The sequence below is a fragment of the Lynx rufus genome, unplaced genomic scaffold (assembly GCF_022079265.1).
Source record: "Lynx rufus isolate CCGP_SWC_20201006 ecotype Redwood Valley unplaced genomic scaffold, mLynRuf1.p SCAF_24, whole genome shotgun sequence".
Taxonomy (NCBI): domain Eukaryota; kingdom Metazoa; phylum Chordata; class Mammalia; order Carnivora; family Felidae; genus Lynx; species Lynx rufus.
Window position 1 is genome coordinate 14,108,954 of NW_025814839.1, and position 27,139 is coordinate 14,136,092.

General features: G+C 42.6%; 1 protein-coding gene across 1 annotated transcript in view; it reads right to left on the reverse strand.

Annotated features, from left to right (window-relative positions):
• SPECC1L (sperm antigen with calponin homology and coiled-coil domains 1 like) overlaps positions 1-25,749 on the reverse strand; it is a 140,484-nt gene extending 114,735 nt beyond the window's left edge. Inside the window, exon 1 of the mRNA XM_047088051.1 lies at positions 25,651-25,749. The gene's annotated coding sequence lies outside the window, so the exon portion shown is untranslated. The remainder of the gene's footprint in view (positions 1-25,650) is intronic.
• Between the last annotated feature and the right edge of the window lie 1,390 nt (positions 25,750-27,139).

A 27,139-nucleotide genomic window follows, 5' to 3' on the forward strand; every position in this document is an offset into this window, starting at 1 on the left:
AAAATGTTACAACACTAAAACTACACTGCTCAATCTGCGCCTTCTAAATTTATCTACTTGTCCTATGTGTCAGTGTTGGTATTCCTGACCACATTTTTTTTTTCATTTTGAAGGTACTGTCATGTTATTTAATATAAAATCTATAGATTTTTTAGAGCAGAAAATGTATCACCAGTTCTAAATCAGTATATATTAAGTTACAGCTATAAAAGTAAAATTCTTAGCTGCTATTTTTTCATTTAAAATAATTATTTGTTAGGCATGGGCAGAGACACAGCTGCCCTCATTTTTTCAGAAATAACCCTGCATTTAGAGGGCTGCAATCTGGGTGGCCAGAACTCTCACCAGGATGTCCTAGCCCAAGTATGGGCTCCCCAGAACAGGATTTACAGCTCCAGGAGCCCTGCCTAAAGCTAATTACACACGCACAGCCATACAGGAAGCTTGAGCTTCCTTTACATCTACAAGATCACATAATTAAAACCTACTGAGGAAAACAAATAAAGCACCATCTCTTACCTGCCAGATATGGTAGATAAAATACTACTTAAAAATCAAACCACAGGGGCACCTGTCTGGCTCAGTCAGTGGAGCATTTGACTCTCGGTCTCAGGGTCGTGAGTTCGAGCCCCAATTTGGGTACAGAGATTACTTAAAAAAAAAAAAAAATCAAACCACAGACTCCTAAAAATGGAAAAATATCTTGGAGACCATTTATAGGAAATCCTGCATGAAGCATCACTGACAAAAAATCTTCTAGGTACAAGCATCTACTGTTGGAGGAGACTGACTACTAAAAGTTATGAAGCAAGTCATTGTTTACTCAACATTCAGTGAATACTTACTTTGTGCCATGGAAAATGCCAATTCTCTAGGACACTAGTCAGACAAGGCATAAATAAATGGACACATAAAGATAATTAAGACAAAAATACCCACTTTCAAGGAGCTCACAGTTTAGTGGAAGAAACAAGATACATAAATAGTGAAGACCCCATCCTTCATAAATTTTACCAAAAAAACAAGGTAAGTATATATACAAGGCAGTCCTCGGTTCTGCCTCTGGGGAACCAGTGTGAGGCACACACCTCCCAGAGGTGTGAGAAAGCTTGGGCTCACTTGAAGGACTCTTAAGAACTGGGTGTGGCTAGAATACCAAAATATCAAAATGAGGACTGGTGGGGAAGGGCCCAGTGGACCAAACCCTGGCCTTCATCTGACACAGGAGGGCAAACCGCAAATAGATTGTCAGTGCAACCCTAAGTCAGATTTGTTATTTCCTAAAGACAAACCTGGCACTGTTATGGAGGAGGGACTGAGGGGCATAACACCATGGCAGGGCTTAGGCAAAAGAAAACCTGATCAGCATCTCTAACTCCCTTCCTCTGACCTGGCTCCAAGCTCTCTACTCAAAACAAAAGTACACTGTCACCCCACAGCTCTCCCAGGATCTGAAGACCACCACAGCACTTCTCTATGCCTGCCTTTCTCCCACATCACTCCCATGAATTTTCAGCCACTCCTCCAGATTCGGCACCATCTGTGTCTGTCCGCAACGTGGTACATGGGCCCCTCGGAACTGGGCACAGATTACACGGATCTGGTCTGGCAAACAGAGATCCTCTTAACTTACAGGAAAAAAACCTGCTTTTCTAGGAGCTACCAGAGGCACATACTGAGTTCATGGCTACCTAATTAATACTCACATTTCTTTTTCACACATACAGACACTAAACTGTTTTTCTTTTTTGCCCTCCCCCCACATTTCATTATGAAAAATTTCAAACACACGGAAATGTTGAAGAAAGTATAAACACCTCACTTTTCTCCTTTTCATAGCTGTGTAATTTATATTTTGAAAAATTTTCATTTGGTCCGATTCAGCTCAAGGCTGAACAGGGTATCTTAAAATTCTTTTTTTTTTTTTTATTTTGTTTAACATTTATTTATTTTTGAGAGAGAGAGAGAGAGAGAAAGAGAGCTTGAGAGAAGAAGGGCCAGAGAGAGAGGGAGACACAGAATCTGAAGCAGGCTCCAGGCTCCGAGCTGTCAGCACAGAGCCCGACGGGGGGCTCGAACTCACAAACCGCGAGATCATGACCTGAGCCGAAGTCGGACTCTTAACCGACTGAGCCACCCAGGCGCCCCGGATATCTTAAAATTCTGACTCTGACTTGAAACTCACAATTCTCCCTCCAACAAGTGCTTTCTTCAACCTAAGTCACACGACCACTCAGGATCCTTATCTACAATACAAGGAGGCTGGATTCTAGGATCTCAAAGGTACCTTCCAACTCCAAAAAACTTCTAACTTAGTAAAATTCACAGTACTGATGACAATGTTACATAAGACAGGGTAATGACAAAGATCCCTCTGGGTCTCAAAACAGTAGCAGAATAGTGAACTAAAATCAGGAGAGATGGGTGCCACTGTTTCCTCTTCTAGAAGAGGAGCTGATAAAACCTAACTATGGAGTTCCTCTACAAAATAACATGTATAGATGAAGGAAAAGAACAAAAATCCTGACATATTTATTCCAGGAGAATTTACTTTGCCAGCACTCGAAGGTTAGAAAAACAGTGCAACAATCCCAAGGTCAGGGATGGCACTTAATCTCAGGGATTCAGAAACCCCATCCTCCCAGGGCACCTGGGTGGCTCAGTCAGTTAAGCATCCAACTCTTGATTTTGCTCAGGTCATGAGATTGAGCCCCATCAGGATCCATGCTAAGTGTGGAGCCTGCTTAAGATTCTCTCTTTTTCTCTCTCTCTTTAGTTCTCTGCCCCTCCACCCTTCTTAAAATAAATGAATAAACATTAAAAAAAAAAAAACTCCACCCTCCCCAACCACCCACCTATGAAGAGCACACCAATCAAGTTTCAGAAATAATGCCAAAAGAACCTTGAAAATTTATCTTAACTGTCATGATATTACATCAAGAAGGATCCACCCTGCTGGAGAACACAGACTGTCTTGGTAACTACCAGAGAGCTGAGGCCCATCCCTCACTGAGAAGCACCTTCAGCCCTGGCAGAGTGAGGGAAAGGAACCCTTGATGGCACCTACAGGGTCATCCCCTAACTACCTCTTACAGTCACACCTCGATCTTGATACTGTCACTAATTTTTCCTTTGAACTCCTACTATTCACCTCCAATTAGAACCTTTTTTTTTCCTGTTATGCAAAATGTATTGCTATTTAAAACTATTTAAATTTAATTATTATCTAATTGATATTTTTAAATCTACTGTGCTCCTTTAAAACAACCAGTGATCCCGGAGACTGCTCTACCTTGCATGAACGAACCTGTATCCCTGGGCAAATTACTCCACCTCTCTGAAATCTCAGTTTCCTCATATGTAAAATGGGCTGCTAATGCTACCTACCTTATAAGGATTTTGAGAGAATTCAATGAAGTAATGAACCTAAAGTGCTTAGCAGGGTTGACAGCCCACAGTAAAGATGGATAAATGTGGACTATCATAACGTAAAAGAATACACCGCATGCCCCAAGTATGACTAATGCCTTATTAAAATAAAAGCAGCAATTCAAAAGGCACTTTGTAAGAGAAACCCTTTATAAGGAATGACTAAAGACTGTTTATACTCACTACTTACATTAAATTATATACTATTGCACATAGATGTCAACAAACAACACTTGCTGCTGGTTCTTTCCCACTGAAAATTATATATCAGGAAATACTGAAAATACATGGTAGGGACTTCACTGGAATGATAATCAGGAGACCTGGATTGTGGTTGCAAGCCTGACAAGTCTGCATGACCTTGGTAAGTCATGCTACCTCTAGGAGCCTTGTTTATAAGGCAAGGAGGATGGATTAGGATCTTTCAGAAACTCAAAAATTCTATGCCATAACTTATACCATTCAGAACCAGGAATCAAAACTACTTTTAAAAAGGAAACTGCTGGGCGTCTGGGTAGCTAAGACAGTTAAGCATCTGACTTCAGCTCAGGCATGATCTCACACACAGTTCATGAGCTCAGGGCCCGCTTTGGGTGAGCCCCATTTCTCTCTCTCCACGTCTCCCCACCCCCCGCCCCTTGCTCACTTATGCCATAAATAAATAAATAAATAAATCTGCTTATTAATTATTATTTTTTATTCCTATCAATATCCCACTAAAAATCCAAAAAGGGTTTCAACCAAAACAATCTAGGGATGCCTGGGTGGCTCAGTCGGTTAAGCGTCCAACTTCATTCAGCTCAGGCCATGATCTTGCAGTTCGTGAGTTTGAGCCCCCCGTCGGGCTCTGTGCTGATAGCTCAGAACCTGGAGCCTGCTTCAGATTCCGTGTCTCCCTCTCTCTCTCTGCCCCTCTCCCACTCACATACATTCTCTCTCTCACAAATAAACATTTTAAAAAATTAAAAACAATCTAAATGTATTTGTCCCTTATTTTAAAAACTCCGTATTTGAAATGTAGGGATCAATTCAAATTGTAAATTAAGAACAGACTTAAAACCCTGAGGAGAAGGAATCACACAGTCAAGGGAAATTTAGGAAACTAACCACACTGGAGTCAGTAACTACACGTTACTAAATGAATCAAAACCAACAACCAATCTTATCAAAGCATGTGTACTACAAAAAAACAAACAAAACACTGAAAAGAAATTCAGCAAGAAATGTTTTAATTAGATAAGTCATAATGCAACATACTGATCCACTGAATTCCTCAACACATGTGTGTTTATAACCCTTCTTTTGTGAACTGACACACAATCAGAGAAGTGCATTTAAAGAGAGACTTGGAGCAAGACTCCATTGAAAAAAGTCAAGACTTACTCAGAGGAAAAGCATGAGCACTGTCAGGTCAAAAAACTGCACATGTGCAAATGGGCGATACACAAGATGCACAAAACAGGGACAGGAAGGAGAGAGAAGACTTTGGATGTACAATTCTCTGCTTAGTCTGGATCCATATACAAAAGTCCATTACTGCCCCAAATACCTCAATGCTTACTAAGGAGCTTACTGACTATAATGCTTACTATTTTCAAATGCTTATTTTTATTGTTAACACAATACCTTCTCTCTTTTATTTAAGAGAGAGACAACACGTGTACATGCGAGATGGGGAGAGGGGCAGAGAGAGAGAATCTTTACCAGGCTCCAAACTCAGTAAGGAGGTCAACACATGGCTTGATCCCACGACCCTGCAGTCATGACCAGAGCCAATATCGAGAGTCGGATGCTCAACCGACTGAGCCAACCAGGCACCCCCCTTCTCATTTTTAACACCAATTTTTTAAAGTATATTTATTTAAGTAATCACTACACCCAACATGGGGCTCGAGCTCACTACCCCAAGATCAAGAGTCTCATGGTCTTCTGACTGAGCCAGCCAGGCACCCCAATACCAATTTTATTTCATGCCTAAAATGAGGGTGTGATTATCAACTAATGTGCACATTTAATATGGTAGTCTGTCTTATTATGGTACTGTTTCCAGAAATCAATGATCCACATTATGACTTAGCAAGGAAAGGTGGCATTAATATCCACCTCTCCTCCACTTCCACCTCCAGCCCTGAGAAGGAAGGAACTTCACCTCTATGTCCTCTTCTTTACCCTAGGGGTGCACCACCCTTAAACACCTTCATGGTCACAGAAGAAGGAAAAAACAGCTTCCTCTCTGATTTCCCCCACTTTCCTTCCCAGCTTCCTCCTTTCTGATTCTGGCCACACTCTATGAAGGGAGCAGGAGAAATGCCACACTGACCAGCCATGCCCAACTGGATACTGAAGTTAGCAATAAGGAGCTAATGGTAAGCAGAGGCAGCACAGCCCCCAGGGGAAGGTCAGGGGCCAAGTCAGACTGTAGTGGAATGGGATAAAAAGCTGAGTAGATGAAGGATAAAGACCTTTTCAAAACTTTGGCTTTGTTAAAGGGGAGAATGTCAGAGAGTCATGAGGACGTGGAGACACTTTGCTGGTGTTGCTGTTGTTGCCTGGAGACTGTCAGCCTGCCAGCAAGAAAGGTCGGTGCTGCACCAACACACCTGATTCTCATCATTGCCCTACGTGCTGGGAAGGAGGAAGAAACTGGGGTTAGAGAGGTAAACAGCTTGCCCAAAGTCTGAGCTCTTTCCACTAAACCATAACTGACAGACAGGATGCTAAGAAAAGGAGTTAATTATCAGCAACAAAAATTCAAAAGCACAACTCCGTGTCCATGTGTTTTTGGCCAGAGAGAAGCCCACTCATATTAATTTATGATTTTTCTCTATTACTCTACAAGACTTAACACAAGGAAGTCTTTAGAAACTAGAAGCTCCCTGGATTTTTCAAACTTAGAACCCTAAGTTTTCATTTTAGTGTTTTCCAAATAATGACAAATCTATTTTTTTCACTTAAATTCCAGTTAGTTAACAGTGTAATACTAGTTGCAAGTGTACAATATAGTAATTCAGCACTTCCATTCCTCACCTCGTGCTCACCACAATGAGTTGCACTCCTTAATCCCCGTCACCGATTCAGCCCATCCTCCCTCCCGCCCACCTCCCCTATGGTAACCATCAGTTTATTCCCTATAGTTAAGCATCTGTTTCTTGGTTTGTCTCTTTTTCTCTTTTCAAAAAACCTAATCTCATATGAAGACCTCTTCAGATCCATTTCTGGAGATCTCTCTTTTTAATACAAGCTGCTGAAAGGCTGTTAAACTGACAATACTTAACATTCCAGACAAGTGACAAGGCTGGAAGAGGATAGCCTGAAAGAATTTCTGGCTACAGTACACAAATGATTTTTCCAGATTTAGTCCAAAACAAATTGGTTCTCAAAGTTCAAACTCCCAGAATGCAAGAAATGTTGAGTCTCCTCTGGCCATTCCCTCCTAAGCCAAAGTCTGTGAATATTTATTTACAAAAAGAAAACGTTTATTCAGGACCCCTTCAAACCATGGCTTTATGCTCAGAGTTTTGGCAGACAGTTACACACTTGCACAATGCTATATTCATAGAATAAACTGTCAGCCATATTTTTAATTAAAAACACCATTTTGACATATTCTTACATTTATAACAAACTCTGATCTGAAACACAAAATGAAATATTTTCTTTGCATTTCACTAATCGTCCAATGTAACAATGTAAAAAATCCTTTAAAAATAAGCTTGGGGGCACCTGGGTGGCTCAGTTGGTTAAGCGTCCAACTTCAGCTCAGGTCACAATCTCATGATTCATGGGTTCGAGTTCTGCATTGAACTTCAGTTCCTCTGGTCCCCCCCTCTCTCTGCCCATCCCCTGTGCGCTCTCTCTCTCTCTCTCTCTCTCAAAAATAAATAAACATTTTAAAGAATAAGCTTACAGGGGAGCCTGGCTGGCTCAGTCAGTGGAGCATGCAACTTTTTAAAAATTTTTTTAGTGTTTAGTTATTTTTGAGAGAGAGAGAGAGAGACAGAGCGTTAGCAGGGGAGAGGCAGAGAGGGAGACACAGAATCCGAAGAGGCTCCAGGCTCTGAGCTGTTAGCACAGAGATGGATGCAGGGCTCGAACCCACAAACCGTGAGATCATGACCTGATCTGAACTTGGAGGCTTAACCGACTGAGCCACCCAGGTGCCCCAAACGATTCTTGATCTCAGAATTATGAGTTCAAGCCCCACACTGGGCATAGAGCTTACTTTAAAAAATTTTTTTATAAATTAAAATAAATAAATAATACAAAAAAGCTTAAAATTTTAGATTTGAACCACTTCACTAGAACAACCAAAATGAAAGACAGACTAAGTGTCAGTGAGGACAGGAACACCTGGAACTCTCACACACTGCTGCTACAAGAATACAACTTACTGCTACTCTGGAAAACATTTTGGCAGTTTCTCATAAATTTAAACACATACTTACCAGTACTTCCAACCCCAGGTATTTATCCAAAAGAAATTAAAACACATATCCACACACAAATGTTCACAGCGGCTTTTAAAAAATACATACAGGGATGCCTGGGTTGACTCAGTTGGTTGAGCATCCGACTCTTGATTTTGGCTCCAGTCTTGATCCCAGGGCAATGGGATCGAGCCCCAAGTCTGTCTCCGTGCTAGGTGGGAGCCTGCTTAAGATCCTTTCTCTCTCTCTCTCTCCCTCTGCCCCTTCCCTGACCTGCGCTCTCTCTCTAAAATAAAATTTAAAATTTAAAAAGTTAAAAGTTAAAAATAAATAAAAAATACAGGGGAGCCTGGGTGACTCAGTCGGTTAAGTGTCCGACTTAGGCTCAGGTCACAAACTCACAGCTTGTAGGTTTGAGCCCCGCATCAGGCTCTGTGCTGACAGCTTGGCGCCTAGAGCCTGCTTTGGATTGTGTCTCCCTCTCTCTCCACCCCTCTCCCACTCACGCTCTGTCAAAAAAATAAGTTAAATAAATAAATAAATAATACACACAACAACTCCAAACCAGAAACAACCCAAATGCCCATCAACAAGGGAATGGATAAAAAACGGTGGTATGGCTATACAACGAAATAAAACTCTGCAAGAAAAAGGAAGAATCCACTGATAACATTCAACAGCATGGATGAATCTCAAAAGCATTATGATAAGCAAAAGCATATGAAACCAAGAGTCAGACACTTGGCCGACTGAGCTGCTGCCGGTTGACCATCCAATTCTTGGTTTTGGCTCAGGTCATGATCTCAGGGGATCAAGCCCTGCATCAGGCTCCATGCTGACAGTGGGGAGCCTGCTTGGGATTTTTCTCTCTCTCCCTCTCTCTATGCCCCTCCCCTGCTTGTGAGCGCACGTACACACACACACACTTTCAAGATAAATAAACTTTAGGGGCGCTTGGGTGGCTCAGTCAGTTGAGCGTCCGACTCCGGCTCAGGTCATGATCTCATCGCTTGTGAGTTCAAGCCCCACATCGGGTTCTGTGCTGACAGCTCAGAACCTGGAGCCTGCTTCAGATTCTGTATCTCCCTCTCTCTCTGCCCCTCCCCTGCTCATGCTCTGTCTCTCTCTCTCAAAAATAAACATGAAAATTTTTTTTTCAAAATAAATAAACTTTAAAAAAAAAGCATTATGATAAATGAAAGAAGCCTGATATATTCCATTTACACGAAATTCTACAAAATGCAAACTTTCCTACAGTGACAGAAAGTAGATCAGTGGTTGCTTAGGGGTGGAAGAAGGGGAAATCAATTGAACAAGATACAAGGGAACTTTTGGGGGTTATGGAAATACTCTGTATCTGGATTGAGGTGCTGCTAATATGGCTATATACATTTTTCAAACCCCACCAAACTGTACATTTAAAATGGAAGCATTTTTCTGTATATAATCATATTGTAAAGTTCATTTAAAAAAAATACAATAAAAAAGTTCCTAAATGCTCAATTAAAAAAAGCAAAAATTTAGATCTGAGAATTGTTTTGTCAATAGCACAAAAGAAGTCTTTCTAACCTAGTTAAAACAGATTAGAATTTGAATTTGGTTTGATAAAAATGAAATCTTTTTCAACAAGCATTTCACTAGTTAGATAAAATGAAAATTAATAAAAAGAAATACTAAGGAGTCCTTTTTCCTTGTGTCTACTGAGTATAAGGTCATGGTCTCAATAGTAGGCAATTTTGCCCCCTAGAGGACCACTGGCACTGTTGGTAGACATTTCTGGTTGTCATGATGGAGTACAGGTGTTACTGGCATCAAGCGGGTAGAGGCCAGGGATGCTGTAAACATCCTACAATGCACAGAACAGCCCCTTTCAGCAAAGAACTGTTTGACCCAAAATATCAATAGTGCCAGGACGAAGAAACCTTGGGGTACAGGGATTGGTTTAAGCCTGGAAGGGAAGATGTCTATCTTTCTGCACCTTACCATACACAGGGTCACATTTGCACAGACATTCTGTTGAATTGAGAAAGCAACTCGACAGAATTGGCTGATAGGAAGGGACTGTCCCTGCCACAGGGCCTATTACTACCCTGGATTTCCACCCACATTTCCTGGGAAAGGACAGCTCAAAGAAGGGCTCTCTCTGATCTCCCAGAATGAAATGTGAGAAGGAGCCACAGGTCTCACTGCTTAGCTGCACCTCTTTCTGCAGTCCCCTAGCTGCCTGGCAGAGACTGACCACCCCAGAGGGTATGTATGGCCAAACTCTACCGTTCTCACAACCCTCTGAAACCTCACTGGCAAGAGGAAAAGAAGTAAAACCTGCAGGCCAACTATATGCACCAAGCACTATGCTGGAAACTTCACACACATCATTTCATTCAACTGTCCTTCATCTAAGGAGATGGGTATGATTATCAAGTCCACTGTAAAAAGGATAACCTGACCCTTCACAGCTGGCAAACGTACAGCAGGGATCTGAGACGGTCTGACTCCAAAACCCAGGGCATTCCACCACAACTGGGGAACTCTGTGGATTGTCCTTCTTTATCTCAAGGGGTGGCATGTACAGTGAGACTCCAGAGGGCCTTTGGTGTGCTCAGTGTTCACAGATGTTTCACTATGGTAGAGTCGTGTCTTGCCAAGACTTACAGCATTCCCTCCTCTCCATCCCCACCACCCCTGCAAGCCCAGCTCCAGCCTATTTCTGTTGGGAAAAAGTATAGCCTGACAACTACCACAGCCTCATGATGTTCTCCCAGACTGCAATGCTCCCACACCACAACTGTTTCTCCACACCGAAGCACAAAGTCCACCCTGCACTCCCCTGTGGCAGGCAATGCCCCACTCCCTGCCTCAGACCGAACACTCCAATGACCAACACACGTCTTCCAGATCTCAGCTCCCACCGACCCTCCCCACCTGGTTTCCTGTTTTACACACAAACATAGCCATGCTTTTCCAAACACCCACACTTCTGCTCCTACTGTTACCTATCCCTGAGAGCTCCTTACCATCTTCTTGCCTGAGAAATAGCTGCTCACATGTCATGTCAAGATTCAGCTCAAATGACATCTCCTGGTACTTCCACTACAGCAATCACTTCACTGTATTTTATCTAGGCAGCATTTGGTACACAATTAGAGCAAAAAAAAAAAATGCTGTTTATCTCAAATTTAAATATAATTGGGCATCTGTATTTTCTCTGGCAACCCTAGGCTTGGCACACAGATCCACAAGCAGGGAGGAAAGGAAAGGCACCAGTAGGGAAGGGAGCAAAAGAACACAAGAAATAATATACAAAGTGAACCACGATGAAAAAGATGAACAGAAGTCTTATGCCATACTCAGCAAGAATATTAAAAGTCCGAATCTCTTTGCTTGACATCAGTCCTCCACAAAACAGCCTGACCTACAATTCCAAAACCAGTCTCTGGGACTCCTCTCCAAACAGCCTAAGTTTAGAGCAGCAGGCCTGTTTCTCTTTCACGAATCCAGCACTGGTCACTCTGCCTTACTCACACAGCTCCCACGAACTGATGTGTTCTCCCCTCAACTCTAATGTCCATTCACTGAAAATGCCTCCTCCTTCAAAGCCAACCTCAAAGGACGAGCACAGCTCATGTACCCTCAAGGTCTAGCTCAGACAACCTATGGCACTGATACCAATGGTCCCCCCCACCTCATGAGGGCCCCAGCCCTTAGACTGTAACTCTTCCAGCAATTGCCAACACATCTTCAGATGCAGTTGTATAGAGACTGGTCCTCACAGGCCTCACTGAGGATACAAATACCCACTTATGAGGCAAGGCAGGGATAAGTACTTTAAAGATATCATTTAACAACTGTAAAGAAAATGGAACCAAATACCTGAAAAACAGACAAAAATCAAAGCTATGAGGTGAACAGCCCAAATCTCTGCTGAAAAGGACATGTGTGTCAGAAGTAAATCCTAATAAAGTCTTTCTAGACAGGCCAATTAACCACCTATTACACAGTTCACTGCCTGTTATGAGACAACCTGTAACAGAGTGTAGAACTTCTGTTCACTGATTAGTGGTAGGATAAGGATATAAGACAAAAAAGAGAAAAACAGTGGAAAGCACTTCCTTCTGAGTTCAAAATGTCATAGTCCACACTTCCTTGTTAAAATGCTGAGATACACCATTTAACTCAATTACACTGATTTTGCTGTTGCCAATTTAGGATCATACTGTTTGTCTTCAATGTCCAAGCAATAAACCTCAATGACATGTCAGAATTTGAATAAAACATAACCAATCCGGTATTAAGAAAATATAACATGTAAAATTTTTTTCTTTTAATGTTTCATTCCAATCTTTTAAAAAGTAAAATTTTAGAACACTGCTACATGATGTTATTATTAGCAAGCTGAATTTCAGTAAAAGGTTATTAGTAGCATATATTAAGAATAACAGATTCCCAGGGCGCCTGGCTGGCTCAGTTGGTTCAGCGTCCTACTTGGGCTCAGGTCATGATCTCACGGATCGGGTTGAGCTAAAGACCCGAGTCAGGCTCTGTGCTGACAAGCTCAGAGCCTGGAGCCTGCTTTGGATTCTGTGTCTCCCTCTCTATCTCTGCCCCTCTCCTCCTCGTGTGTGCGCTCTCTCTAAAATAAACATTTTTTTTAAATTAAAAAATAGTAATAATGACAGATTCCCATACAAGTATCACAGCATCTTACTCCCAACTCAGCAATGGAAATCTTCAAATTCTAATACAGAGCTCTGGAAACAAGTCAAAGAAGAAAGACTTTCAACTTAAGAGGTTGTTTAAAAAATATGGCTGTTTTCAAATCTGAAAAAATCCAGAAGGCAGGAATAGGACTAGTGAACAACAGATATCAAGAGGCAGATTCCAGGACAGCTAATAATCAGAGATGCCCCTACACTAAATGAACTGTCTTGAAAGTAGTTGGATCCTCCTCTTCGCTCTTCAAAAGCCTTCTACTAGTGGGGCTGGGAGGGCTGATTTATCACCAGACATCAGCGGAAATGGGAAGTTCCTACACTAACCTCAGTTAGCTAGGTATCAGATATTCACAATGGTTCATCTCTAAACCATCAGACAGCAGTGGGATAAATTCAATTATTTTAAAAAGCATTGTATGGTAGTTTGGCAGGAAGAATTCTCCTAGCTTACTTTCTCACTTGCTTGTAACTCGATGCAATCTTTTTTTCAGTTCAGCTACCCTTACCATCTGAAATCCACCAAGCACACTTCTGACACAGCATGGCATGGAGATTTAATCACTGAACAAATATCTAAAGTCTGGGCTTCCGACAAATTTTTTTTTAAGTACATAGACAAAAGATAAACCAGTAACTGCTATGCAAAAATTCATTGGCCATCTGAGAGATAACAGGTCTTTTTCTTCTTGATCTCACTAATCTCTGAAACCACTTTCAAAGATGTGTGGTGACTAAGAGTTCTAATGATCCTTTCTCAGAAGCCATTCTGATGTCAACACAGAACCTACTACCACTGCTTACCACCCTCTCTGCCCATCTGCAGTGTGTAACTCCTTTGGCTATGCAAACACAGTGCCTATGTAGCTTTTTCTATAATCACATGCAACTGGGAACGAAACAAGGTAAGAAACCTGGGTGTTTCTCTCCAAGGATATAAACCTGGGTAAGACAGTAAATACTGCATTAGCCTTTCTTCAGAGAATCTCATACTTACAAAATAAACCTCTCTTTAGCCTACCATCCTAGTATACACTCTTCCCTTTTCATTTCCAGTTACAAAACAAAATCTCTGGGTGGCTCAGTCAGTTGAGCGTCTGACCTTGGTTCAGGTCATGATCCCACAGCTCATGATTCGAGCCCCACATCAGGCTCCCTGCTATCATGACAGCACAGAGCCGGCTTCAGATCCTTTGTCCCCCCCACCCCCCCCTTAAAAATAAATAAACATTTAAAAAATCTCCCTAGGAATACTATTGGAAAATATTATAAATTCCAAATTCATTCTTTACTGTCACTTTATTTAAAATAATACAGAAAGGGGGCGCCTGGGTGGCGCAGTCGGTTAAGCGTCCGACTTCAGCCAGGTCACGATCTCGCGGTCCGTGAGTTCGAGCCCCGTGTGGGGCTCTGGGCTGATGGCTCAGAGCCTGGAGCCTGTTTCCAATTCTGTGTCTCCCTCTCTCTCTGCCCCTCCCCCGTTCATGTTCTGTCTCTCTCTGTCCCAAAAATAAATAAACGTTGAAAAAAAAAATTTTAAATAAAATAATACAGAAGGAAGGGCACTTGGCTGGCTCAATTGGTACAGCATACAACTCTTGATCTCAGGGTTGTGAGAGCCCTATGTTGGGTGCAGAGATTACTTAAAACCAGAATCTTTAAAAACATAAAATAAAATAAAGTAATACTTGGAGCATGTGGGGGACTCAGTTACTGAGCATCTGACTCTTGATTTTCGACTCAGGTCATGATCTCATGGTTCGTGGGATCAGGCCCCATGTCAGGCTCCATGCTGACAGTGCAGAGCCTGCCTGGGACTCTCTCTCTCTGCTTCTACCACCCCCCACCTGCATGCATGCACACATACACTCTCTCTCTAAGAAATAAAAAATAAATTAATACAGAAGGAATAAGGATATATTCTAAATGTGAGAAAAATGAACCAAAGAGAATTATCATTAAATATTAGCAAGAGACTGTCCCACTTTTAAATTTTTTTAATGTTTATTTTTGAGAGTGTGAGTGAGGGAGGGGCAGAAAGAGAGGGAGACACAGAATCAGAAGCAGGCTCTAGGCTCAGAGCTGTCAGCACAGAGCCCAATGTGGGGCTCAAACTCACAAACCGTGAGATCATGATCTAGCTGAAGTCAGATGCTCAACCGACTGAGCCACCCAGGCGTCCCATGTCCCACTTTGAAAACTTGACTCTGAGTGGCTTAAGGAAAAAGAGGCAAGGAGAAGGGAGGATGCCCAGCCAAGAGCTCAGGCAAGAAAGGATGCAGAGGGAGGAAGCAAAGAAATGTAAAAGGGGAGAGGACTTTGCTAACAGTGGTCTGGCATCAAGTTTAATCCCCTACTCATCATCCCTCAACACCCAAAGCCTTCATTATTAGGTAGTAGCTTGAAAGGGCAGTCCCTCCAATTCTTGGGCAGTTTATGGAGCCAAATGTCAGTACAACTTTACCACTTACCAGAATACCTGCCAAAGCAAAGGAAATAATTTCACCCCTCTTTACACGTGAAAGCTCTTCAAATATTTCAATTACAAGAGAAACAACACCCACCTAAGTCTTCCATTCTCCAGGCTACAAAGTACTGTAGTTCCTTCAACCTTATGACAAATGCTTTCTAGTTGAAAGGCAGCAAAAACATAAAACTTTTAGTCAGAAACCGTGGCTCAAATCCAAGCGTGGCTCAAATCCAAGCGTGGCCACTGGTTAACTCTGTATTTTTAACCTTGTTTCCTCATTTATAAAATTAAGAAAAACAATAGTTGTGCTAACTACCTCAAGATGTGTTGTGAGAGGACCATATTTAATGAAAGATACACATGAAATGTATGCTTTTTCAGCTCTGCTGCTATAGATGCTCAATCGATTCCACAGTACTATTAACATTAACCTCATAAACCTTATGAATTAAATTAGTTTTATAAATAAAGTTTTGGAACCCAACCCAACTAAGCACATGTGTGATGGGAGGAGTCAGAGCAAAGCCAGGAGAGGAAGTGATTAAAAATCCAGTACAAAATAAACAAACAAACAAACAAACCAGTACAGCTAGACAGCTTTCTGATTGACATTTATATTCTATACTAGACTTTTAAGAAATCCAAAATTTAGGATACCTGGCTGGCTCGGTTGGGGGAACATGCGACTCTTGATCTTGGGGTTGTGAGTTCGAGCCCCATGTTGGGTGTAGAGATTACTTAAAAAAAGATAACTAAAAAAAAACAAACAAACTTTAGAGCACTTGGGTGGCTCAGTCAGTTACGTGTCAACTCTTGGTTTTGGCTCAGGTCATGATCTCATAACTCCTGGGTTCAAGGCCTGCATTAGGAGCAGTACAGAGCCTCCGGGATTCTCTGTCTCCCTCTCTCTCTGCCCCTCCCCCACTTGCTCTCTCAAAAATAAACAAACATTACAAAAAAAACTTTAACATAAACTTCCAGTTTGCGTTTTTTTAATTTAAAAACAAGGAACATTAGTAACTGAAATGCCAAAAAACTTTTTTTGCAAAGTATTTTATTAACTACAGTGAAATTCTGGTTATTAATAAATGATTTGCATTCCATGATGATTGAGCTGGGTCTGGCCCAGCAAGCCTTTGAACTGGATAGGTAACAGGAAGGTTGAGTAAATGCGTGTCTAAAGTGTGTTTTTCTAACTTCATTTCCAAGTCAAATACAAATATAAAAAAACAAAATCAGAACAGAAATGTTTAACTGCATTACTTCTAGAGCCAACCAAGAGGAGTTAGTGCAGGCCCCACTAGGCTGCATATCAATGTAAATCTGCCCTTGTGGGGAGGACATCTTTTTTCCCTCCAGACCTAACCACTCTAGATGACCCAGATTATTTTCCCTAAGCATCAGCATGAATAATTTAGAGTAGGCTTTACTGTAGGGGCAATTTCAATAATTCACAGGGCAGTATTATAAGTATATAAAAGTTCAGGAAGAAAACAAGACTATCGTGTGGGCCTGGAAGTTTTGCCAAGTCACCCAAAAATCCTCTTGGCTGCACCCATCAAAAACTTCCAACACATATTATATACCTTACATGGCTTTTTGGTCAAGGTTGTTTATTACTGATCACTAGAGTAAGGGGATTTGTATACAATTTATAAATATGCAAACTTTGCTACCAAGGACTTACCCACTTACCTTTCAGGCCTATCAGTTTATCCCCCAGAAAAACTCTGTATCTGCATTATCCAGCTGGTTTTCTATTTTCCCCTTTATGAAAGTTGCTACTTTTACCTGCAAGGTGAGTAATACTAATACTGACTTACAGTAACTTGTAATGTTTAGGGTAATCTAGCCTTTGGTACTTCATATACGCTACTCAGAAAACTGCCACAGACTCACACTGCACTGGTAAAATCCCATCTATATTATTTATTTCCCGACTTCCCACCCACTCCCCCACCAGAAAATAGAATTCTAAGAGTGCAGGGGAGTTTTGCTGGTTTGTTCAATGCTGTTGCCCCAGAGCCTAGAACAGTGCCTGGCACTTAACAGCTACTTAATAGATATCTGAACTGATGGAGCACCTGGCTAGCATAGTTGGTAGAGTATGTGACTTGATCTTGGGGTCTTGAGTTTTAGTCCCACATTGGGCATAGAGTTTATTAAAGAAAATGAAAAATAAACAAACAAATAATTATCTCCTGACTTGAAAAACTAATATATTTTTATTATGGATTATTACTAGGAAGTCTTTAATCATGAGTAAGAGTGATACCAGCTAATTTTTTTAAGTTTGTTTGTTTGTTTATTTATTTAGAGAAAGAAGGGCAGAGAGAAAGGGAAAGAGAGAGAATCCCAAGCAGGCTTATTTATTTAGAGAAAGAGGGGCAGAGAGAAAGGGAAAGAGAGAGAATCCCAAGCAGGCTCCACACCGTCAGTGTGGAGCCCTACACGGGGCTCAAACTCATGAACCATGAGATCATGACCTGAGCCGGAAGCAAGAGTCAGATGCTTAACCAACTGAGCCCCCAGGTAACCAATAGCAGCTAATTTAATGGAACTTCCAGAAGTATTAAGCAAAGAAAACAAGAAGCATGGGTGGTTCGGTTGGTTGAGCATCCAACTCTTGATTTCGGCTAAGGTCATGATCTCATTGTTCATGGGTTTGAGCCCCACATCGGGCTCTGTGCTGAAGGTGTGGAGTCTGCTTAGGATTCTGTCTCCCTCTTTCTCTCTGCCCTTCCCCTGCTCGCTCGCTGTCTCTCAAAATAAGTGGATAAACATTAAAAAGAAAAAGAAAACAAGAAGCAAAATTGTCAAAAATATCCCATTTATTTTTTAAAAGTATCCTCCAAAAACCCAATGCTGATGAGAAGGGAAGAACTTGAAACCCTCATACACTGCTGGTGGGAATGTAAAATGATGCATTTTTGGAAAACTGCATCACTGGTGGTTCCTCAAAAACTTTAGCATAGCTACCACATGACCCAGTGATTCCACTCTGAAGTACATATGCAAGAGAACTGAAAATACTCATCCACAAAGAAACCTGTACATGAATGTTCACAGCAGCGTTATTCATAATCGTCAAAAGTGGGAAAAACCCAAATGTCCATCAACAAAGTATAAACTATTATTTGGCCATAAAAGGAATAAAGTGTAAATAAATGTTACAACATCAACAACCCTTAAAAAAATTACACTAAATGAAGGAAGGCAGACAAATGACCACAATTTGTATGATTCCACTTATATGAAATATCCAGAATAGGCAAATCCATAAAGACAGAAAGTAGATTGGGATTTCCAGGGACTGCAGGGAAGGGAGAATGGGGAGAATGGGGGACTATTAATCAGAACAAGGCTTCTTGGGGTGCCTGGGTGACTCAGTTGGTTAAGCATCCGACTTTAGCTCAGGTCACGATCTCACGGTTCATGGGTTTGAGCCCAGGGTCAGGCTCTGTGCTGACAGCTCAGAGCCTGGAGCCTGCTTCAGATTCTGAGTCTCCCTCTCTCTCTGTCCCTCCCCCGACACATGCTCTGTCTCTGTCTCTCAAAAATAACTAAATACTAAAAAAAAAAAAAAAAAAGAAAAAAGTTCAAGGCTTCTTTCTGAGGTGATGAAAATGTTCTGAAATTACAGAGTGGTGATCAATGCACAACTCTATGGATATACTTAAAACCACTGAAGTGTACACTTTGAAAAGGGTGAACTTTAGGGTGAATTAATTCTATCTCAATAAACCTGTTATTTTAAAAGAAATATACATGGGGCATCTGGGTGGCTCAGTCAGTTAAGCATCCGACTTCGACTCAGGTCACAATCTCACAATTTGTGAGTTCAAGACCCGCGTCGGGCTCTGTGCTGACACCTTGGAGCCTGCTTCGGATTCTGTGTCTCCTCTCTCTGCCCCTCCCCAATTTGTGCTCTGTCTCTCAAAAAATAAATAAATATTAAAAAAAAAATACATGTTTGCAAATGAATACATGAATACATCATTCAGGTATTCAAATGAATATATGCACTCAGGTATTTCCTGTGTTCAAATGAACACATGACATAATAAAGAATGTTAAAGAATAAAGTATGGGAGGGAGAGGGAGACAAGAGTTGAAGCAAGGAAAAGATAAACAAAAAAACAAAGACAGACCAGGGGCACCTGGGTGGCTCAGTCCGTTAAGCATCTGACTCGATCTCAGCTCAGGTCTTGATCTCAGGGTTGTGAGTTCAGGCTCCACAGTGGGCTCTGTGCTAGGCATGAAGCCTAGTTAAAGAGAAAAACAAAAACAAAAACAAAACAAAGAAGGATTAAAAAAATACAAGGCTGCAGGCCTTGCGTGGGGGGACTGAGTCAGGCTGAATAAGCGTACAATGAGGGGAGCATAAAGAATAAAAATGAGGGAGCTCGGGTTGCAGAGTCCAGCAGGTAATTTGTAACAGGGGAGAGACAGCAAACCTGGGTAACTGTAACGATTCAATGGAGTTTGCAGAAACCAGACCAGAAAGGGAGAACAAGAAAGAACATGAGAGAAGCCCAAACCCACTAATATTTAAAAAGAAAAGTGTACAAGAAGAAAATTTAATAGTTTCCGCTCAAGAATCCTTGAGCCTGGTAGGATAAAACCAAACCATAACAAGAAGCTTCCAGGCAAAGAAGGGAGTGGGCCTCAGGACACTGGCTGTCTTCTATGTAGGAGAAAAGGGGCATCTCCTGGGAGAAAGTGCAATTGTGACTGTTCTGGAAAACAAGCAGCTCCAACGGACTGCCTCGGGAATTCTCGGTAGAAGAGGTGTGACTGAAAAATGGCTGACTTAGGATTTTTCCCAAGAACATGAGAAGGGAGAGAGGAAGAAAAGGACACCTTTAATTTTTAACAGATACTTCTTTATAAATCTTAACAATGCTGCCAGATTTTTTGCATGCTTCTTTCCTAAGCTTAACCAAGGTCTTTCAAATTTTTCTTCGGATAACCTCAGTTCTTTTGACAAGAAGTATAATATGGGCTTTTATCATTTTTTTCTTAAGATTTATTTTTAAGTAATCTCTATGTCCAACATGGGGCTCAAACTCACAACCCTGAGATCAAGAGTCACACTCACTCCCCACTGAGCCAGCCAAGCGCCCTTCCTTTATCATTTTTGTTTTCCCTAGGCTACACACACAATGGATAAACTTGAAATTTAATATCTTGATTTCTTAAACCTTGATTGCCCAAATACATCAAATTAAAACAAAAACAAAAACAAAAAACCAACCAAGGTGAAGGTATATATACAAGGGGAAAGGGGGAAGCAATATACAACAAATGCATATTCCCTCTAGAGCCAGGAAGAAAGTTAATGCCCACCTGGTTTCTGGATTACAACACAGATATTAGAGATAGTCCCCTCCTTCAAGAACTAAGATTTGAATTAGACACCAAGATACAATTAAATAGACTGCAAACTGGTGTGTACAATGGGAGGTGTCTCAGGGCCTGAGAGGTCATGCACACCTGGAGTGAAAAACTCCAAAGGGCAGGGACTAGGTGATCTTTACTTTCTTGGTAGTGCTGACATGCCTAGCACATAACACACCCAGCAGATGTAACAACCTTCAGTCAAACCACACATCTGCTGTGCACTGTGATGTCACTGGCTCATGGAGTAAACAGACAAAACACAGGCCACCAAATCCTACCTGGACAAGGAACTAGACAAGTATGCCGGAGATAGGTCAAGAGATCCCTTCAAGGCAAGGTAATATCTAAGCTGAGTTTGAAGGAGATAATTCGGATGAAGTGAGCGAAGAGCATTCCAGCAGAGGGAAACATGGAGACTGGAAAGAGTTAAGGGACCAAGAGTTATTCAGCAAAACTCAGTGAAGCACCAAAAAGGGGGAGTAGAGGGATGAGAGTGGAGGCCAGAGCCCCGTGATGAGGTGTCACAGATACCAAGCTAAGGATTAGTAAATCCGATTATGAAGATAGTGGGAGCCACTGAAGGCCTTAAAATTGGGGATGGGGTGAGGGTGGGGTTGGCAGGAGTGACTATGAACAGATATATTTTGGAAATATGGAGGCAGGAACAAACCTCTGGATTTAATCAGAAAAGAACTACACTGAAGACATGGGAAACGATCAAGAAAAGCACTGTAAACAAGATCTGCACTCTTTTCTAGGGGACAAATTTCCTTTTGGGGGTTACCAAATTATCCTTTGAAAATGGAGAACTTATGGAGCACCTGGCTGGCTCAATAGGTGGAGCACATGACTCCTGATCTCAGTGTCATGAGTTCAAGCCCCACATTCGGCGTGAGGCCTACTTAAAATAAAAATTTGGGGGGTACCTGGGTGGCTCAGTCGGTTAAGCATCCAACTTCAGCTCAGGTCATGGTCTCACGGTTGGTAACTTCGAGCCCCACATTGGGCTCTTTGCTGTCAGTGCAAATCCCACTTCAAATCCTCTCACTCCTCTCTGTCAGTACCCTCCCCCATGCACAGACACTACCTCTCTCTCTCAAAAAAAATAAACATTAAAATAAATAAATAAATAAAATAAAAAAATTTTTAAAGTTTTGAACATGGAGAACTTACAGGTAGCTGAGAAGAGTACAGAAGTTAGTATTACAAAAAATTAAACTGCATTTGTAATTTTAATTCAAGACACTTTTAAAATGAGGGGCACCTGGGTTGGCTCAGTTGGTTGAGCATCTAACTCTTGGTTTCAGCTCAGGTAATGACCTCACTGTTTGTGAATTCAAGCCCCAAGTCAGGCTCTACGCTGACAGTGTTAAGCCTGCTTGGGATTCTCTCTCCCTCTCTCTCTCTCTCTGACCTTCCCCCACGCTTGCGTGTGCCCGTGCTTCTAGGCGCTTTCTCTCAAAATAAATAAATAAACTTAAGAAAAAAAAAAAAGACACTTTTAAAACGTATGTTTGGAGCACCTGGGTGGCTCAGTCGGTTAAGCGTCCAACTTCAGCTCAGGCCATGATCTTGCAGTTTGTGAGTTTGAGCCCCACATTGGGCTCTGTGCTGACAGCTCAGAGCTAGGAGCCTGCTTCGGATTCTGTATCTCCTCCTCTCTCTGCCCCTCCCATGCTCATGCTCTGTCTCTGTCTCTCAATAATAAATAAATGTTAAAATAATTTTTAATGTATAATACATTTTAATATATTACAGTTTTGTGAGTACAAAAATAAGTAAGTAAAAAAATTTACAATAACTAACTCTAAGTCCTATTAACAGCAGACCAGGATGAATTTTATAAAGACTTCGCAGATATAGAGATCATCTGCTACATTAGTTTTGAGAGACAGAGCACAAGCTGGGGAGGGCCAGAGAGAGGGGAAGACACAGAATCCGAGGCAGGCTCCAGGCTGTGAGCTGTCAGTACAGAGCCTGATGTGGGGCTCGAACTCACCAGTTGTGAGATCATGATCTGAGCCTAAGTCGGATGCTTAAACGTCAAAATCTGAGCCAAAGTGGGACGTAACCGAATGAGCCACCCAGGCGCCCCTGCTACATTCACTTTGGAACAAAGCATAGCCACTTCTTTGCTTCAGCATATCTGAAATTCAATCTATAAGCCTAATTTCTTGATAGGCTGTTTCACAGCAAAATTCTAAAGTCACATACTAAAAGATTTCTGAGCTAACAGAGAAACCCCATGGGGGTTCTTTACCTCGGCAGCTAGTCTATTCACCACTAACAATTCCAACTACCAGGAGGAATTTCCCTGCCTAGGCTTATTTTGTTGGCACAAGCACACACACACAGAAAATATCCTGACACTTTATATCCAGTAGGAAAGAATAATCAGAATAGTAACATCTTTAATATCAAGCAAATGTAACAAAGCCTTCTCAGTTGCCTGTGTATTTGGACAGATGAGCACGAAGTAAACTCATATTTACTTTTAAAAAATAACCTTTATTTTAATTTTCTTAGCACCAAAAGCCCCAGGAAATTTTCCCTGAACTCCCTAACAATAGCAAAACAATAGTTTCTAGGCTCTCTTTATATCTAAAAATATATTATTGTGATAAGATAACCAGCCTGTATTTGCCATTTACAATCACCATATACCACCATTTGCCAACACCATCATTTCATAAAAGATGTTTAATTTTTAACACCAAGAAAATGACATATATTTTTTTAGAAAGGGCAATCCTGGGGCGCCTGGGTGGCTCAGTCGGTTGGGCGTCCGACTTCAACTCAGCTCACAATCTCACAGTCCGTGAGTTCGAGCCCCGCGTCGGGCTCTGGGCTGATGGCTCAGAGCCTGGAGCCTGCTTCCGATTCTGTGTCTCCCTCTCTCTCTGCCCCTCCCCCTTTCATGCTCTGTCTCTCTCTGTCTCAAAAATAAATAAACGTTAAAAAAAATTTTTTTTTTTTAAAAAGGGCAATCCTTTAATTGAATAAATTTAATGAAAAATTTCCCATATTGTCCTTGTTTTTCTCAATATGCCAAGGCCCATTCAACACTCCATTTCAGGGGTCTGACCAAGAGTCTCCAAGATTTGTCCTCACCAACTCCCAGTCCTTGTGGAGGGACCACAAATAACGTCATGGAACTGGTGAGAAGACCCAGTTCTACCAAAAGCCAAAGAGGACTCTATTGACAAGGATACATTAAATGTTAAAACTGGCAACTTGGGCGCCTGCGTGGCTTGGTCAGTTAAGTGTCTGACTTCAGCTCACATAATAATCTCCTCATGAGTTCAAGCCCTGCATGAGGCTCTCTGCTGTCAACACACAGAGCCTGCTTCAGATCTTCTGTCCCCCTCTCTCTCTGCCCCTGCCCTGCTTGCGCTCGCGCGCGCGCTCTCTCTCTCTCTCTAATCAATAAACATTAAAAACAAAACCAAAAACAAAAAACGGGAACTCAAGCTCCTTTCACCTCCACCCCTCCTTCACCCACTCCACCCCCATCCACACTTTACAAATAGGGAAAGGAAGGTCCAGAAAGGAAAACTGACTTGCCCAAAGCCATAAAACCAAGAGAATCTCTAGCCTGCTGACACCCTCACTGACTAGTCCTCGACTGAGCTGGACAGTTGATGTAATACTATGTACAAGTTAGCCATGTGATTTAAATATGTATGTGGTTATATGGCAAGTCTTAGGAGAAAACCCAACCCTGGTAGTAATTTTGAACCCATATACTATCATCTGAGTCATCTGAAATTAAGATGTACTGTCTCAAATCAATTATAAAGAGAACCTCTGCTTCACAGAAACCCCATCTCAAGACAACACAATGTAGATATACATCCTAAAAATGCAAGTTTAAAGCTTTTCTATGGCACAATATTCACTTTCTTACTGAAAATGAATGTCAAGAAAAATCCCTACACACCTAGAGTACACACAGCTATTAAGAAACATTCTCCAGCTACCTAAAGTTGCTGAGTCTTTAAAGGCTCTGCTTGGTGCACACTAAATCAAAAGAGGGAAAGAGACATTTTTAAGAAGGAAGATAAATTATTGGATCAGCTAGCTATTTCTTTACCAAAAAAATTTTCCCCAAATCAATAACCCTACTGCTCCTTACAAATATACCTATCAGTATTGTTTGACTATTTCATAACTGCATGTGTTATGCTGATGTCTACTGATATCTACAAAGCTCTGATTTCATCTCAAGATACATCCTCCTGGCTGACAGCAAACGCTCTTGGGCTCTGCAACATTTTTCAGTTTCCTGAATCTGTTGTAAACTTAGGAAACATTATCAATGACTTGAGACGCTCTTATTACGATATTTTTCTCTGTAACCAACACACTGCAGAGAATTTATAGGAATTTTTCCTGGCCCTCCCATACCTGCCGGGAAATTACCAAGGGCATTAACAAATGAAGGATCTCTACATTTGAATGATCACAGGAATTCTTACTTGGTCTCGTAAATAGGAAACTACGTGGAAACTGATTTATTTTCCAGTCATCTCCAGGGGAGGTGCTCAACAATGAAGTATGTCTTAAATATAACCAGTTATGCCATACAATGACCAGATTGAGTTAAATGCAGAATTCCTCGGCAAAACACCAGATTCATATCCAACCTGATGCAAGTAACCAGGTTTCAAGAAAAAAAGAACATTCCGCTCGCATAAAGATGACCTCCCATCGGCGCGGGCGAGGGTGGGGGCGCGTGCCCTGGCGGAAACAGAGCCTTCAGGAGGCCCGGGGTCCAGCGCCCGCAGCCCTGCTCCCAGAACCGCGTCCTCGAGGCCCCGGGCAGCGCTGTCTCCGCCGGGAGAAGGGACCAGAGCTATGGGGCGCCGGCCCCAGCCTCTCCTGGGGAGCGAGGAAAGGAAACGGCGAGGGTCACGTTCAGCCCGACGCCTCAGAGGGACCAGCAGGCGGGGACTGGGGTGCGGGGGTGCAGAGCCACCTGGGACCCAATAACAGACAGGAGTGGCCGCGGACCCAGGGGTCGGCCTAGGTGCCCGGGAAGGGGACAGCGCAGGCGCGGGACGGGCTGGGGGGGAGGGGGGGCAGCGGGGGACCGCGCAGGCGCGGGCCCGCTGGGGTCTGCGGGGCCGCCTGGGCCTGGCCGCGCGGGCGGCGCTGAGGAGATGGACAGGCCCGCCAGCGCACACTGAGGGAACCCGGCCCCGGCTCTTACCGCGCGGCGCCGCCTCGCTCGCTCGCTGGCTCCGGGATGGGGCCGGGCGGCGAGCTCGCCCGGTGGCGCGGCCCGAATCCGTTGAGTCCGGCCTCAGGGCAGCAGCCAACCCCGCGGCGCCGTTCGCCCGGCCCGCCCTGCCTCCTTCGCGGCCCCCGCCCTCGGCCCGCCCCTGGTCCGCCCCACACAGCGCCTGACAATTGCGCAGGCGCCCTAAGGCTCCGCCCACGTCCCGTCGCCGCGCAGGCGCCTACGGCCCCGCCCACTCCGTTCACCTCCCTCCGGTCTCCGGGTAGCGCAGGCGCCCTTTCACCTGGCCAGCCACAAAAAAAGACTCCGGCACGTGCTTCTGACGGATCAGGTTTTGCGCTAGAGCTCCGGATGGCAGATGGTCCTGGGTGCTGCGTTTGGCGCGGTGGGGTGATGAGTGTAGAGCTCTCTTGTCCCAAAGCCTTACCTCAGCTCAAAGGTCCACCTTTCCTGCAGCACGTATTTACAGTGTACCAAGGACGGTGCTAGGCATGAGGTAGACAGTAGTGATAAAAACACAAGCCCTGCCCTCCTGGCGCTCCCCGTGCAGCAGGGGACACAGACACTAAACAGGTGAGCAACCAAAAACATGAAGCTAAGTATCTTTATCAAGTTAAGGAAGTTCTGTTAGGTCACTATTATCTTACAGATTTTTTCCTTTGCTTGAACTACGTTAATAAATTTTTATTACATCATGTTAGTTTCCCATGAAAAAGAAAAATTGGACTTGATAAATTTTCCATACATTGCTGGACTATTCACTAATATTTTATTTAGCATTTTTGCATTTATGCCCATAAATGATGTTGCCCTTTACTTTTTGCTTTCTTTTTTTATTTATTTTCTATTTTGGAGAAAGAGCACCAGCGGGGGAGAGGGGCCGAGGGAGAGAGAATCTTAAGCAGGGTCCATGCTCAGCATAGAGCCCAACACGGGCTCGATCCTACGACCCTGGGAGCTGAAATCAAGAGACCTACGCCCAACCCACTGAGCTGCCCGATACCCCTACTTTTGCTTTCTTGTACTGTCCATGGCTGGTTTGGGATTTAATTTATAATAAAGTCATAATGAGTTGAGGCGACTGCTGTTTTCTTCTTTATCTGGAAGATTATGTATAAGAGGATGTTTCTGTTCTTTGCAATGTTTGCTGAGGTTGCCTATAAAATTATCCAGGCCTGGTATTTTTCTTTGGTTTTGTTTGTTGTGAGACTTTTCGGGGGATAGGATGCTGATTTTAAACTAAGCATTCCATTTCTTTAATGGTTGTATATTTAGACAATTTTTTTTAATGTAGGCTCTATGCCCAACATGGGGCTTGAACTCACTACTCAGATCAAGAGTTGCGTGCTCTACAGACTGAGCCAGCCAGGCACCCCCAGACAGAATTTCTACTTCTTTCTGTGTCATCTTTGATAAGTCATATTTTTGTAGGAAAGTGGCTGTTTTATTGATGTTTTCA